The sequence below is a fragment of the Condylostylus longicornis genome, unplaced genomic scaffold (assembly GCF_029603195.1).
Source record: "Condylostylus longicornis isolate FDR11 unplaced genomic scaffold, ASM2960319v2 ptg000031l, whole genome shotgun sequence".
Lineage (NCBI taxonomy): Eukaryota > Metazoa > Arthropoda > Insecta > Diptera > Dolichopodidae > Condylostylus > Condylostylus longicornis.
The window spans coordinates 6,918,054-6,932,159 of NW_026578000.1; the positions used below are offsets into that span (position 1 = coordinate 6,918,054).

General features: G+C 27.5%; 1 protein-coding gene across 6 annotated transcripts in view; it reads left to right on the forward strand.

Annotated features, from left to right (window-relative positions):
• Positions 1-206: 206 nt before the first annotated feature.
• Positions 207-14,106, forward strand: part of LOC129608241 (uncharacterized) — a 43,730-nt gene continuing 29,830 nt past the window's right edge. For 2 of the 6 annotated variants that reach the window (XM_055519619.1, XM_055519618.1), the window contains exons 1-2: positions 207-289; positions 577-1,027. The gene's annotated coding sequence lies outside the window, so the exon portion shown is untranslated. The remainder of the gene's footprint in view (positions 290-576; positions 1,028-14,106) is intronic. The other 4 variants (XM_055519614.1, XM_055519615.1, XM_055519616.1 and 1 more) reach the window with 2 other exon arrangements.

Sequence of the window (14,106 nt, forward strand, 5' to 3'; positions counted from 1 at the left end):
GGCAACTTTTTTACTCACGTATTAGTAAAGTAACCTACAAAAACAATAACAACAATAAAAACATATGTGTTGTGTATAAACGTAGAGAAATTAGAAAAAAAAAATTTTATTTTACCATTTATGCTTTGAATTGAAATTTTATTATTTTCAGTTGAATTTTTAACGTTAATCAGATCAGACGTGTTTTTGTTTTCTGAATTACACGCGATTAATTTTTTTTAAAGCGAAATAATTTTTTTTTTGTTTTCAGTTTTAACAATTCTATAAAGTACATACCCTATTGAAAAAAGTAAAATTAAAATTTTCTAACTGTTGTTTAATAAAATTCTTTAATAAAATTATTGTTTGTTTGTTTATTAATTTATTTTTGTTACCGTTATACTCTGGAATAATATTAAAATTTTTCATAAAATAATTTTGATTATAATCTTATACGCTCAAATATTAAGTGAACACATTCTAAAATAATTCAGATTCAAAAAATTTAACAATAATTACTTATTTTTCTAATTTAAATATTAAGAAATGAAAAATTCTTATTAAAAATTAATAACGGTTTTCTTTTTTCTCTTACAGTAATTTCTAATTTTGTGTTTTTTGTTTCTGTTACTTATTCTGTTATTTTTTGTGTTAAAAATAATTTTTTCTTCACTCGTTTTAAAATCTGCCCCCTTTATAATCCAATTCTAATTAATTTTAAATAACGAATTAGTTATTAAATATTAAAAACACTAAAAATAAAAAAATAATAATTGCAATATAAGAAGAATATTTAAGTGCGAAAATAAATATTACAAAAGGTGGACTTTGAGTTGTAATCAAAGTTTTCTAAAAAAAAAAAAAGAGAAAGAGAAAAAAAAATTAAATTTAAATTAAATTTAAGAAAAATTTTTTTTGTATGTGAGTACATTAAGAGTATTATAAAAGTAAAAAGAAATTTAAATCATCTTCCAAATTACTAAAATTAATATTCCCACTAAATTTTTAAAACTAAGAATTAAAGGATATTTTCAATTGAAATTTTGTGGTAAGTACGAGTACAAAATTCTATTTCTAATTTTTTTTAAAATGGTTTAATTGTGGGTTTTGTTTCTTTAATAATGTAGAGTATGTGGCAATGTTATTAGATTGAATTTTGAACACCACTCCGAGCACTAATTTTAGTGTTGTGCACTTAGTTCTACAATTATTTATTTATAGATTTTAATAAAGTTAATGTTTGAATACATATATGTATATGTACGGTTGAACTATGACAGATCTTCATTTTCAGTTAATTTTTCTCAATATATGGGTAATGGGCACTCTTTCTTTCTCTATCTCTTCAAATATAGCAACATTTTAAGTAAATTATTCAAATAATTTAAGCAATACTTACCGGTTTAATTATTATAAAATTCTATATTGTGATTGTGTGTTAATGTGTGGGAAAGTTCATTTATGATTAAAATGAATAAAGTGTAATTAATCTCAAATGAAGGCGTGTATTCAATAATTGTTATTATATGAGATAATAAAATTTTATTTGTCAAATATTTAAAAATCTGTTATTCTTGATGATTATTTACATATAAAAACTTAATATGCTCGTATAACGGTTATGACCGGATAAGAATGTGTAACATGTAGCATATAACAAAAATTATACTTAATTGAAAAAAGAGACCAATGAATATTATATTTTCTAAGTACAACACTTCTTTTAAATATATTTGATGAACTACACTTAATAAATTAGTTGTTGCCTTAATTTATGGCAATCACATTTGTAGAATTATCAAAGAAACTTAATAAAACAGGCCATTTGGTCTTCATTTATGCAGACGTATACGTAAAACTGTGATTATTTGAAGCAATTTAATATTATACACTTAAAACAAACTGTCAATTTTGCTATAATTTACAACTTTTATTAAATAGAAACGAAAACAATAAATTTGAAGTTTTTTTTACGAGTATAAGTATTTAAAATCCTTGTTTCTGTCGTATCTACTTATGAAAATGTAACTAGCAACAACATATAAGCAATCACAGTGTATAATAGATTTTTTATTCTTCAAATTGTAAACGATAGTTGTATACATAAATTTTCAATTGTATTATAATTTTCAGCGTCCTTGCAATATTTAAATTTTCAATACTAATTATATAGGACTGTTATTTTATATATGTCTGCATACATGGAGTAGTTTTTGCAGTTTGCTTATTGTATTGGCTATCCTATATATAAGTACTAGTAGAAATTTTCAATATCCTTGAATAATTAACATTTAAATTTTAAAAAGGGCGTCGTTTTTGAATAACTATAACACCTAATATACAATTCTTATTTTCTTTCTAATTTAAAACTTAACTAAAGGATTCGATAGAAGATTTTGAATAACAAAAAATTCAATGTAGGTATTCAAAATTTAATAAATTTTTCCTAATAAGACACTAAGTAAATTACTTATAAATTTCAATATATTTCTTAAATAAATATTTTTGCCACCTTTGCATTAAAATTTGCTCATGTAATTGCATATTGATGCCCACATTAATAAAATATTCAACTTTTCCTATTTAGTTTTTTTTTTTGAAATATCATTTACTAAAATAAACTGGTTACGAATAGTTGTAAATAAAAAAAAATATTAATTTAAAAATTTTAAAACTTGATTTCGGAGAAAAAATTCATATTATTTTCTTTTCTATTAAACTGAAGGCGTTAGAATACACACCTCTTCTCTTACATATACGGGTGTGTAAGTGTATATGATTTATTAACTTATTTTTACTTATATGTAGTAATACCAATACCGGTTGTGGACTTCAGAGAAATTTTAATGAAAATTTAAAAAAAAAACTTTTATTTCTTGCATTTTTTTAATCTTGTGCGTTTAAAATGGTGTTCTAGTATTATAATTATTGTGTAATGCGCGATATATTCCGAAAATTAAATATTTTCAAGAAAAAATATGCTAAATTACAAAATTCCTTCCATTTTTCTTTATAAATTTTCACTTTTATACCGTTCATTTACAGCTTATGATCCAGTAAAGGTTATATTTCAATTTAAATAAAATTATATAAATAGTTCTGACAATCACCGGTAGGATAATATTGTAAACAATTGCTATAATTTACAAATTTTATAAATATTTTTTTTTATTGTTTTAATAAAAGTTGGTTAAGAATTGAAATTATAAGCAATTCAGTTATCAACTTCCTTAAGAGGGAATTTTCGTATAACACTTTGAAGTTAACCCTTTATTAATTAAAGTTTTCACATGTTCCATGCACAACATTATTATAAAATTTTAATAAAATTAAATTACAAAAAATACTTACATATTTTAAATTCACATGTATACATTTAAGCAACCTTAAATTAAAAATCTTTAAACTGGATTTTAAATAAAATCCAAATTTTCTTTAAATAAAAACTGGTTTAAGTTAATGTTTTATATACCTGCTTACCTATGCTCAATTTTTTAATAATAGTTGAATTCAATGCAATAATATTGTTAAATTTCAAAATGACACCTACTCATAAATGATTAGACATTAAGATTATTGAAAATTATGTAAGCGTACCTGTCAAAAATTATTTTCGGTTTTTGCTTATTTTTTTTATTAAAAGATTAAAAAAATTTAAATTTTTTAAATTACACTCAAAATACATTTATACTTTTGCTCTGCACGTATATTTAAATATATAGTTAGGCAGGTTTTAAGTTTTAATTTTTCAGCTAATATTGGCGAAGTCATACGCATACTTCGACCAAACCAGTTAAATATTTGCTTATGATTTTTAAGGGTGTGTTTAGGTGAACCGCTAATATTCGTCTAAATAATAATTGAAAAACCTGATAACTCTTTAAGGTTTAAAATGTTTGTGATCAGTATTTCTAGTAAAGTGAATGAAAACAGACTCATCGTTGTACTTGTTCAACGACTTAAAATCTTTTAAATCTGTATGATAATATCACACTTTGCTCAAAAAATATTCACTGTAAAAAGGTTACCAATTTTCCATATATTTATAGTAAAAAACACTATAGCATGCTTTTCCTAATTGAGTCTGGAAATCTATTAATTCCTATTGTCTCGGCGAAATATCTGATACCATTTTTAGTTATCTCTGGTCAATATAGTGTATTCGGTGTTTTTATTGTTTCACTTCATTTATTTTAGATCAGTGGTCAGTGTTAATAATTTCAAATGAGTTGAAGTGATAATGAAATAATTTCTATTAATTATTTAACTATGTTTTAGTTTTTTACATGTACATGACTTACCTTTTTTAAATATCTCTCGAAAAATTAATATTCTCCTTCTCTAATTTCTCAGCACGAATATAGAGTACTCAATCACCTGAAAAACTATGAATAAAATATTTTCTAGTGCATTTGAAATTCAGCGATATCGAAATAATTTACCTGGCGCCAAATCAATGATAATAATTTTAATGGATTAGTATTTATTATATATCTATATCCAAAAATATTTTTGCTACAGCCTATTATCATATATTGGCAGAATCTGTAGACCCCCAGTGATCACAAAAAACACTTAAAATCGCTCTATCTCTTCTAGTTTAGCCAGAAAACGCGTTTAAAGTTTTTCAAAACATTTTTTAAATATCTCCAAAAGTATTTTTGCTACAGCCCATTATCATATATTGGCAGAATCTGTAGACTCCCAGTGATCACAAAAAACACTTAAAATCGTTCTATCTCTTCTAGTTTAGCCGGAAAACGCGTTTAAAGTTTTTTAAAACATTTTTCTAAATATCTCCAAAAATATTTTTGCTACAGCCTATTATCATATATTGGCAGAATCTGTTGACTCCCAGTGATCACAAAAAACACTTAAAATCGCTATCTCTTAAAGTGTAGCCAGAAATTGCGTTTAAAGTTTTTCAAAACATTTTTTTAAATATCTCCAAAAATATTATTGCTACAGCCTATTATCATATATTGGCAGAATCTGTAGACTCCAAGTGATCCAAGAAAACACTTAGAATCGCTCTATCTCTTCTAGTTTAGCCAGAAAACACGTTTAAAGTTTTTCAAAACATTTTTAGCACTTTTCCAAAAAAAATTTTGAAAAAAGTGCTTATTAGTTTCACTCTGTCCGTCCGTCCGTCCGTCCGTCCGTCCGTCCGTCCGTCCGTCCGTGGACACTTTTTTTGTTTACAAAACTTCTACACCCTTGAAGATAGAAAGCTGAAATTTTATATGTACATAGATCTTTACTAGAAACTTACTTCCGTAGAACAAAATTTTTACCTATCTCCCCCCCTCTAGAAGTTATACCCCCCAAAACCTTAAAAATGGCCTTTTTTAACTTTTTGTTGCAATGAAACCATAAGCATTTTTGAAATTTTGCAAACGCAGAAAGGCAGTGGCTTGCTTCCCCTAGCGCGGTATGCTATAGTCAAAATTTAGAAAAACAAAATGGCCGTTCAAATTTACCGTTATCTAAAGTCCTTTTTTTCCAAATTTTTGATGTCATTTTTCTTCTAGACCCCAGCCTGTAGAAGCTTGAAATTTTATTGGCTTATAGACATTAAAAAATAGTTTATTTCGTTAGAAGAAAATTTTTTTCCATCTCCACCCCCTCTCAAGTTATCGCCCCTTGAAATTTGTAAAATTTGAATTTTTGACACCTTATATTTCCGAAATCGTACGTTTTTTCAAATTTCTATAAACGCAAAAAGCTAACGGTAAATTCCATGACATTAAAAAATATAATTATTTTCCTTAACTCACACAATTAACCCTTAAAATCGAGCATTATGTTAACCCCTTTTTATATTAATTTTTGCTTTATTTCAAAGACTGCATAAATCGTTCATCCTAAATATATGCAATCCTAGAAAGAGTTTTGTGTATGAATGAAAATAATTTTAATAGTGTGATAGGTATACATAGACTGTATTTAAAAGCAGAATTTTCACTTATTGAAGGGAAAAGTGCTACAATACAAACCATTGGTTTGACCCAACTTTATTTTAAATATCTCCAAAAATATTTTTGCTACAGCCTATTATCATATATTAGCAGAATCTGTAGACTCCCAGTGATCACAAAAAACACTTAAAATCGTTCTATCTCTTCTAGTTTAGCCAGAAAACGCGTTTAAAGTTTTTCAAAACATTTTTTTAAATATCTCCAAAAATATTTTTCCTACAGCCTATTATCATATATTTTCAGAATCTGTAGACTCCCAGTGATCACAAAAAACACTTAGAATCGCTCTATCTCTTCTAGTTTAGCCAGAAATATTTTCGGAGATATTTAAAAAAATGTTTTGAAAAACTTTAAACGCGTTTTAAAGGCTACAGCCTATTATTATATATTGGCTGAATCTGTAACTCCCAGTGATCACAAAAAACACTTAGAATCGCTCTATCTCTTCTAGTTTAGTCAGAAAACGCGTTTAAAGTTTTTCAAAACATTTTTTTAAATATCTCCAAAAATATTATTGCTACAGCCCATTATCATATATTGGCAGAATCTGTAGACTCCAAGTGATCCAAGAAAACACTTAGAATCGCTCTATCTCTTCTAGTTTAGTCAGAAAACGCGTTTAAAGTTTTTCAAAATTTTTTTTAAATATCTCCAAAAATATTTTTGCTATAGCCGATTATCATACATTGGCAGAACCTGTAGACTCCCAGCGATCACAAAAAACACTTAAAATCGCTCTATCTCTTCTAGTTTAGCCAGAAAACACGTTTAAAGTTTTTCAAAACATTTTTTTAAATATCTCCAAAAATATTTTTGCTACAGCCTATTATCATATATTGGCAGAATCTGTAGACTCCCAGTGATCACAAAAAACACTTAAATTCGCTCTATCTCTTCTAGTTTAGTCAGAAAACGCGTTTAAAGTTTTTCAAAACATTTTTTTAAATATCTCCAAAAGTATTTTTGCTACAGTCTATTATCATATATTGGCAGAATCTGTAGACTCCCAGTGATCACAAAAAACACTTAAATTCGCTCTATCTCTTCTAGTTTAGTCAGAAAACGCGTTTAAAGTTTTTCAAAACATTTTTTTAAATATCTCCAAAAATATTTTTGCTACAGCCTATTATCATATATTGGCAGAATCTGTAGACTCCCAGTGATCACAAAAAACACTTAAATTCGCTCTATCTCTTCTAGTTTAGTCAGAAAACGCGTTTAAAGTTTTTCAAAACATTTTTTTAAATATCTCCAAAAATATTTTTGCTACAGCCTATTATCATATATTGGCAGAATCTGTAGACTCCCAGTGATCACAAAAAACACTTAAATTCGCTCTATCTCTTCTAGTTTAGTCAGAAAACGCGTTTAAAGTTTTTCAAAACATTTTTTTAAATATCTCCAAAAATATTATTGCTACAGCCCATTATCATATATTGGCAGAATCTGTAGACTCCAAGTGATCCAAGAAAACACTTAGAATCGCTCTATCTCTTCTAGTTTAGTCAGAAAACGCGTTTAAAGTTTTTCAAAATTTTTTTTAAATATCTCCAAAAATATTTTTGCTATAGCCGATTATCATACATTGGCAGAACCTGTAGACTCCCAGCGATCACAAAAAACACTTAAAATCGCTCTATCTCTTCTAGTTTAGCCAGAAAACACGTTTAAAGTTTTTCAAAACATTTTTTTAAATATCTCCAAAAATATTTTTGCTACAGCCTATTATCATATATTGGCAGAATCTGTTGACTGACAGCGATCACAAAAATCATTTAAAATCGCTCTATCTCTTCTAGTTTAGTCAGAAAACGCGTTTAAAGTTTTTCAAAACATTTTTTTAAATATCTCCAAAAATATTATTGCTACAGCCCATTATCATATATTGGCAGAATCTGTAGACTCCAAGTGATCCAAGAAAACACTTAGAATCGCTCTATCTCTTCTAGTTTAGTCAGAAAACGCGTTTAAAGTTTTTCAAAATTTTTTTTAAATATCTCCAAAAATATTTTTGCTATAGCCGATTATCATATATTGGCAGAACCTGTAGACTCCCAGCGATCACAAAAAACACTTAAAATCGCTCTATCTCTTCTAGTTTAGCCAGAAAACACGTTTAAAGTTTTTCAAAACATTTTTTTAAATATCTCCAAAAATATTTTTGCTACAGCCTATTATCATATATTGGCAGAATCTGTTGACTGACAGCGATCACAAAAATCATTTAAAATCGCTCTATCTCTTCTAGTTTAGTCAGAAAACGCGTTTAAAGTTTTTCAAAACATTTTTTTAAATATCTCCAAAGATATTTTTGCTATAGCCTATCATCATATATTGGCAGAATCTGTAGACTCCCAGCGATCACAAAAAACACTTAAAATTGCTCTATCTCTTCTAGTTTAGCCAGAAAACACGTTTAAAGCTTTTCAAAACATTTTTTTAAATATCTCCAAAAATATTTTTGCTACAGCCGATTATCATATATTGGCAGAATCTGTAGACTCCCAGCGATCACAAAAAACACTTAAAATCGTTCTTTCTCTTCTAGTTTAGCCGGAAAACGCGTTTAAAGTTTTTTAAAACATTTTTTTAAATATCTCCAAAAATATTTTTGCTACAGCCTATTATCATATATTGGCAGAATCTGTAGAACTCCAGTGATCACAAAAAACACTTAAAATCGCTCTATCTCTTCAAGTGTAGCCAGAAATTGCGTTTAAAGTTTTTCAAAAGATTTTTTTAAATATCTCCAAAAGTATTTTTGCTACAGCCCATTATCATATATTGGCAGAACCTGTAGACTCCCAGCGATCACAAAAAACATTTAAAATCGCTCTATCTCTTCTAGTTTAGTCAGAAAACGTGTTTAAAGTTTTTCAGAAGATTTTTTTAAATATCTCCAAAAGTATTTTTGCTACAGCCCATTATCATATATTGGCAGAACCTGTAGACTCCCAGCGATCACAAAAAACACTTAAAATCGCTCTATCTCTTCTAGTTTAGCCAGAAAACGCGTTTAAAGTTTTTCAAAATTTTTTTTAAATATCTCCAAAAATATTTTTGCTATAGCCGATTATCATATATTGGCAGAACCTGTAGACTCCCAGCGATCACAAAAAACACTTAAAATCGCTCTATCTCTTCTAGTTTAGCCGGAAAACGCGTTTAAGGTTTTTCAAAACATTTTTTTAAATATCTCCAAAAGTATTTTAGCTACAGTCTATTATCATATATTGGCAGAATCTGTAGAGTCCCAGTGATCACAAAAAACACTTAAAATCGTTCTATCTCTTCTAGTTTAGCCAGAAAACGCGTTTAAAGTTTTTCAAAACATTTTTTTAAATATCTCCAAAAATATTTTTCCTACAGCCTATTATCATATATTTTCAGAATCTGTAGACTCCCAGTGATCACAAAAAACACTTAGAATCGCTCTATCTCTTCTAGTTTAGCCAGAAATATTTTCGGAGATATTTAAAAAAATGTTTTGAAAAACTTTAAACGCGTTTTAAAGGCTACAGCCTATTATTATATATTGGCTGAATCTGTAACTCCCAGTGATCACAAAAAACACTTAGAATCGCTCTATCTCTTCTAGTTTAGTCAGGAAACGCGTTCAAAATTTTTCAAAACATTTTTTTAAATATCTCCAAAAATATTTTTGCTACAGCCTATTATCATATATTGGCAGAATCTGTAGACTCCCAGTGATCACAAAAAACACTTAAATTCGCTCTATCTCTTCTAGTTTAGCCAGAAAACGCGTTTAAAGTTTTTCAAAACATTTTTTTAAATATCTCCAAAAATATTTTTGCTAAGCGTATTATCATCTATTGGCAGAATCTGTAGACTCCCAGTGATCACAAAAAACACTTAGAATCGCTCTATCTCTTCTAGTTTAGTCAGAAAACGCGTTTAAAGTTTTTCAAAACATTTTTTTAAATATCTCCAAAAATATTATTGCTACAGCCCATTATCATATATTGGCAGAATCTGTAGACTCCAAGTGATCCAAGAAAACACTTAGAATCGCTCTATCTCTTCTAGTTTAGTCAGAAAACGCGTTTAAAGTTTTTCAAAATTTTTTTTAAATATCTCCAAAAATATTTTTGCTATAGCCGATTATCATATATTGGCAGAACCTGTAGACTCCCAGCGATCACAAAAAACACTTAAAATCGCTCTATCTCTTCTAGTTTAGCCAGAAAACACGTTTAAAGTTTTTCAAAACATTTTTTTAAATATCTCCAAAAATATTTTTGCTACAGCCTATTATCATATATTGGCAGAATCTGTTGACTGACAGCGATCACAAAAATCATTTAAAATCGCTCTATCTCTTCTAGTTTAGTCAGAAAACGCGTTTAAAGTTTTTCAAAACATTTTTTTAAATATCTCCAAAGATATTTTTGCTATAGCCTATCATCATATATTGGCAGAATCTGTAGACTCCCAGTGATCACAAAAAACACTTAAAATTGCTCTATCTCTTCTAGTTTAGCCAGAAAACACGTTTAAAGCTTTTCAAAACATTTTTTTAAATATCTCCAAAAATATTTTTGCTACAGCCGATTATCATATATTGGCAGAACCTGTAGACTCCCAGCGATCACAAAAAACATTTAAAATCGCTCTATCTCTTCTAGTTTAGTCAGAAAACGCGTTTAAAGTTTTTCAAAACATTTTTTTAAATATCTCCAAAAGTATTTTTGCTACAGTCTATTATCATATATTGGCAGAATCTGTAGAGTCCCAGTGATCACAAAAAACACTTAAAATCGCTCTATCTCTTCTAGTTTAGCCAGAAAATGCGTTTAAAGTTTTTCAAAACATTTTTTTAATCAAATCTGATCAAAATCGTATCTGATATGCGTATTGAGCAAGTGCATATATATACATATGTCGCCCACGATGCTAGTATTAATTATCTTGAAGTTCATTCAAACGAGATTGAATTTAATTATTCTACTCCATTCATTTAAAGTATAAATAAAATTTTACTTATTCAATTCAAAATATATGTACATACTTGCATATACATACTTGCATATACATACTTGCATATTTATGTGTAGTTAAATTTTAGTGGGCTACTTTAGTTAATAATTAATTAATAATAATTATAGTTTTTAAAAAATGTATAACAACCATTAAAATTATTGGCGAATCTATTAAAAAATTTATATTGGAAAAACGACCTTAAAACTGTAACAAGAAATTTTTTTCCCATAACTATAATTATTTATAGTATCATACAAGTATTACAGAGCTCCATTTAAAGGCATATAATACTGTAAATGTATTATATGCCTTTAGCTGTGTATCAAAAAAGTACATTTTTTCCAGTAGATGGCTTAACTTTTCATGTACTTAGAAGGTAAATGCAAAATCTTGAATTTTTAAATTAATGGGTTAGTTTTCACTCTTATATCGAAGGCTTTCCGAAGAAACAGCTATTCCATTTTCAAACTACTCCCTACTCCGATGTAGTTCAGAGTTGTTATATTCTCCTGAAAGGACGCAAAGTATATGTTTAAGTTAAATTGCATTTCCGGGACAACTTCAATCTTTTTTTCTAATACACTTATTTGTATAGTAAAATTATTAAGTACTTTAAATTGATTGACAATTTGGATATCGTAATATACATATATAATATATTCATAAATATATGTATGCCTATGTTAATGTGTGTTCACTCATAACATATCAACACGAATCAATAACATATCAATAACAATATTTATGAATTGTTATAGAAGCAATAAAATGTCTATTGGAATGTGTTTATTTGCAAGAAATGCTTTTAAACAAACATAAGAATATTTGAGAGTATGGTGTTCTCATATACTCGTTACTGCATAATTTGGAAAACAAAACGTAAATAGAAACGTAAAATCGATTTACTTTATTTTATAATCATATATAAGTATGTAGGTTAACAATCGAATATTGTTTTAAATTGGTTTATCATAAAAAAAAGTTTTTGTAGAAGTGGCTTTTAACATTTCATGTTATCCGTATAGATGTTATTGCAAAACAATAAATTCTGTGCATGTCAGCTATATAATTGCAAAAATTATAAACTTAATTTAAAAAATATTACAAGATCTCTTGATGTTGCTGTTGATAACAAGTATCGTAACAGAAAATTTCACAACTACGACAATGCTGACTTTCCTTGACTTAAAAAATGTAGTAATACGGTATTAATTCAGCTTATAAGTGTGATTTGCTGAATTAAGTATTATTACGGAATTATTGAATTTCGACTCCGACCCAGATTTCAATATATATTGCCTGTATAGGGCTTCCTTTTTGCAGCCCTATACAGGCAATATTCTAATTTCTTCTTCATGTCAAAAGTATAGTTTAAATAATTTATTAATAACATTAATTGTACCTATAAAAGCAAGAGAAAAAGAAAACGTGAAGATTCTTTAAACTTTTCGAAATCACGTGGGTCTGATAATTTTATCACTACAACATTAGGTTTGTCTGTACATATATTCGTTTACGATTACACTATTACTATTCAGTATACATTATTAACAAGTATGTATTAATGTAGATGCGGCAGTTATTTATGTAGGTATGTAGCTTTCTCAATTGTTTTAACTTATATTCTGTTACCGGCTTATTGTAAACAAATTATAAATATTTTATTTACTTTTTATTATAATTTTATGACAGCAATTAACAAAAAAGTCATTGAATTTCATTTTGAATATTCAACAACAAATTTTTTATAATGTCACAGCTTTAATTTTTCATATTTGTTTTTTTTTTTCGTATAAGAGTTAATTTATATGGAAAAATGACTATTATTTTTGATTTTGTTTTTTTTTCTAAACTAGTTTTAAAAATTAAAGCTGAAAATTAATTTTAAAAGACAAAAACAGAAAAAATAAACAAAGCTGCTTTTTTTTCTTCTTTTATCGTGTAGTTTTGGTTCATTCGAAGTACAATCATCTACCACCTGTATATATACATGCACGCTAGAGTGGACCGATGTAAATTTTTTTTAATTTGGTTATGCCACTAGACTTTTGCTTAACACCTATTATATAACTTATATTTTATATTTGATATGGCAGGTGGATTTCATCTTCTGCATACTGTTTTTACTAATTTTTTTTTCGGTCTGTATTATTCCCCTAGGGAGTATAAGGCTTCAACATGGCCTCTACAAGTTTTTCTCTTTTGCGTCAGTTTATCTTCCTCTTCATGTCTCCCTTTGTCTCTCCATACTTCTTCGTCCTTCGGGATACCAGGGCTTGACGTGATATTGATGTAACTGGGCGCCATCCATTCATAAAATTCAATATTAAGGAAAAAAACTGGAGGCAGGAAATAAATTACGGAACAAAAATATATGTGTTTGTTTTCCATGTATGTATACATTTTTATCAAATTGGTCCATTTGAAAATTATATACGGCTTCTTTTTCTGTCATACAAGAACGATCCACTCTAAAAAGCACATACTAACGAAACACTATCAGTACAATAATATGGTATAAATGTACATATATTTACTTGGGTAGAAATTTCGAGTGTGTTTGGCGGTTCCCAATTTGTTTTTGTTTTGTAGGTACCTATATAAAGTTTACATCATTGCCAAAAATGGTTTTGATAGAATGATCATATTATACTCGTATATATATATATGATCATTTTGTTTCTTTATAGGTACATATGTATTTATTAGCCAAATAATATTTTTTAGTATTTATGAACGTATATGGAATAAACAAAAAATATACAAGATTTATTATAAACTTCTGATCTCATTATATTTCTCATAAAAAATGAGATTTTATATTAGGGAATTATCAGTTTTTGTCCACCCATATATGAGATTGACTGATTAATGGGCTCGTTATATACATGCTATATTTTATACATATGACGAAATACAACAGTATATAGTTGTTACTGTTATATCTTATGTATTTACGTACATGTCTATGTGTTGATGAACATTTAAAAAGCATTTTCCGAAATAGACTTGTTCATTAATTAAAAGTAGTACGTACGCCAAGTTCGTATTTCCTCATAATAATTAAAGTTTAATTCTTTTCATAGACATCTTTCGAACTGAAATTGTTTTTCGATTGTCACTTTATCCGGCATTCCACTATAACATT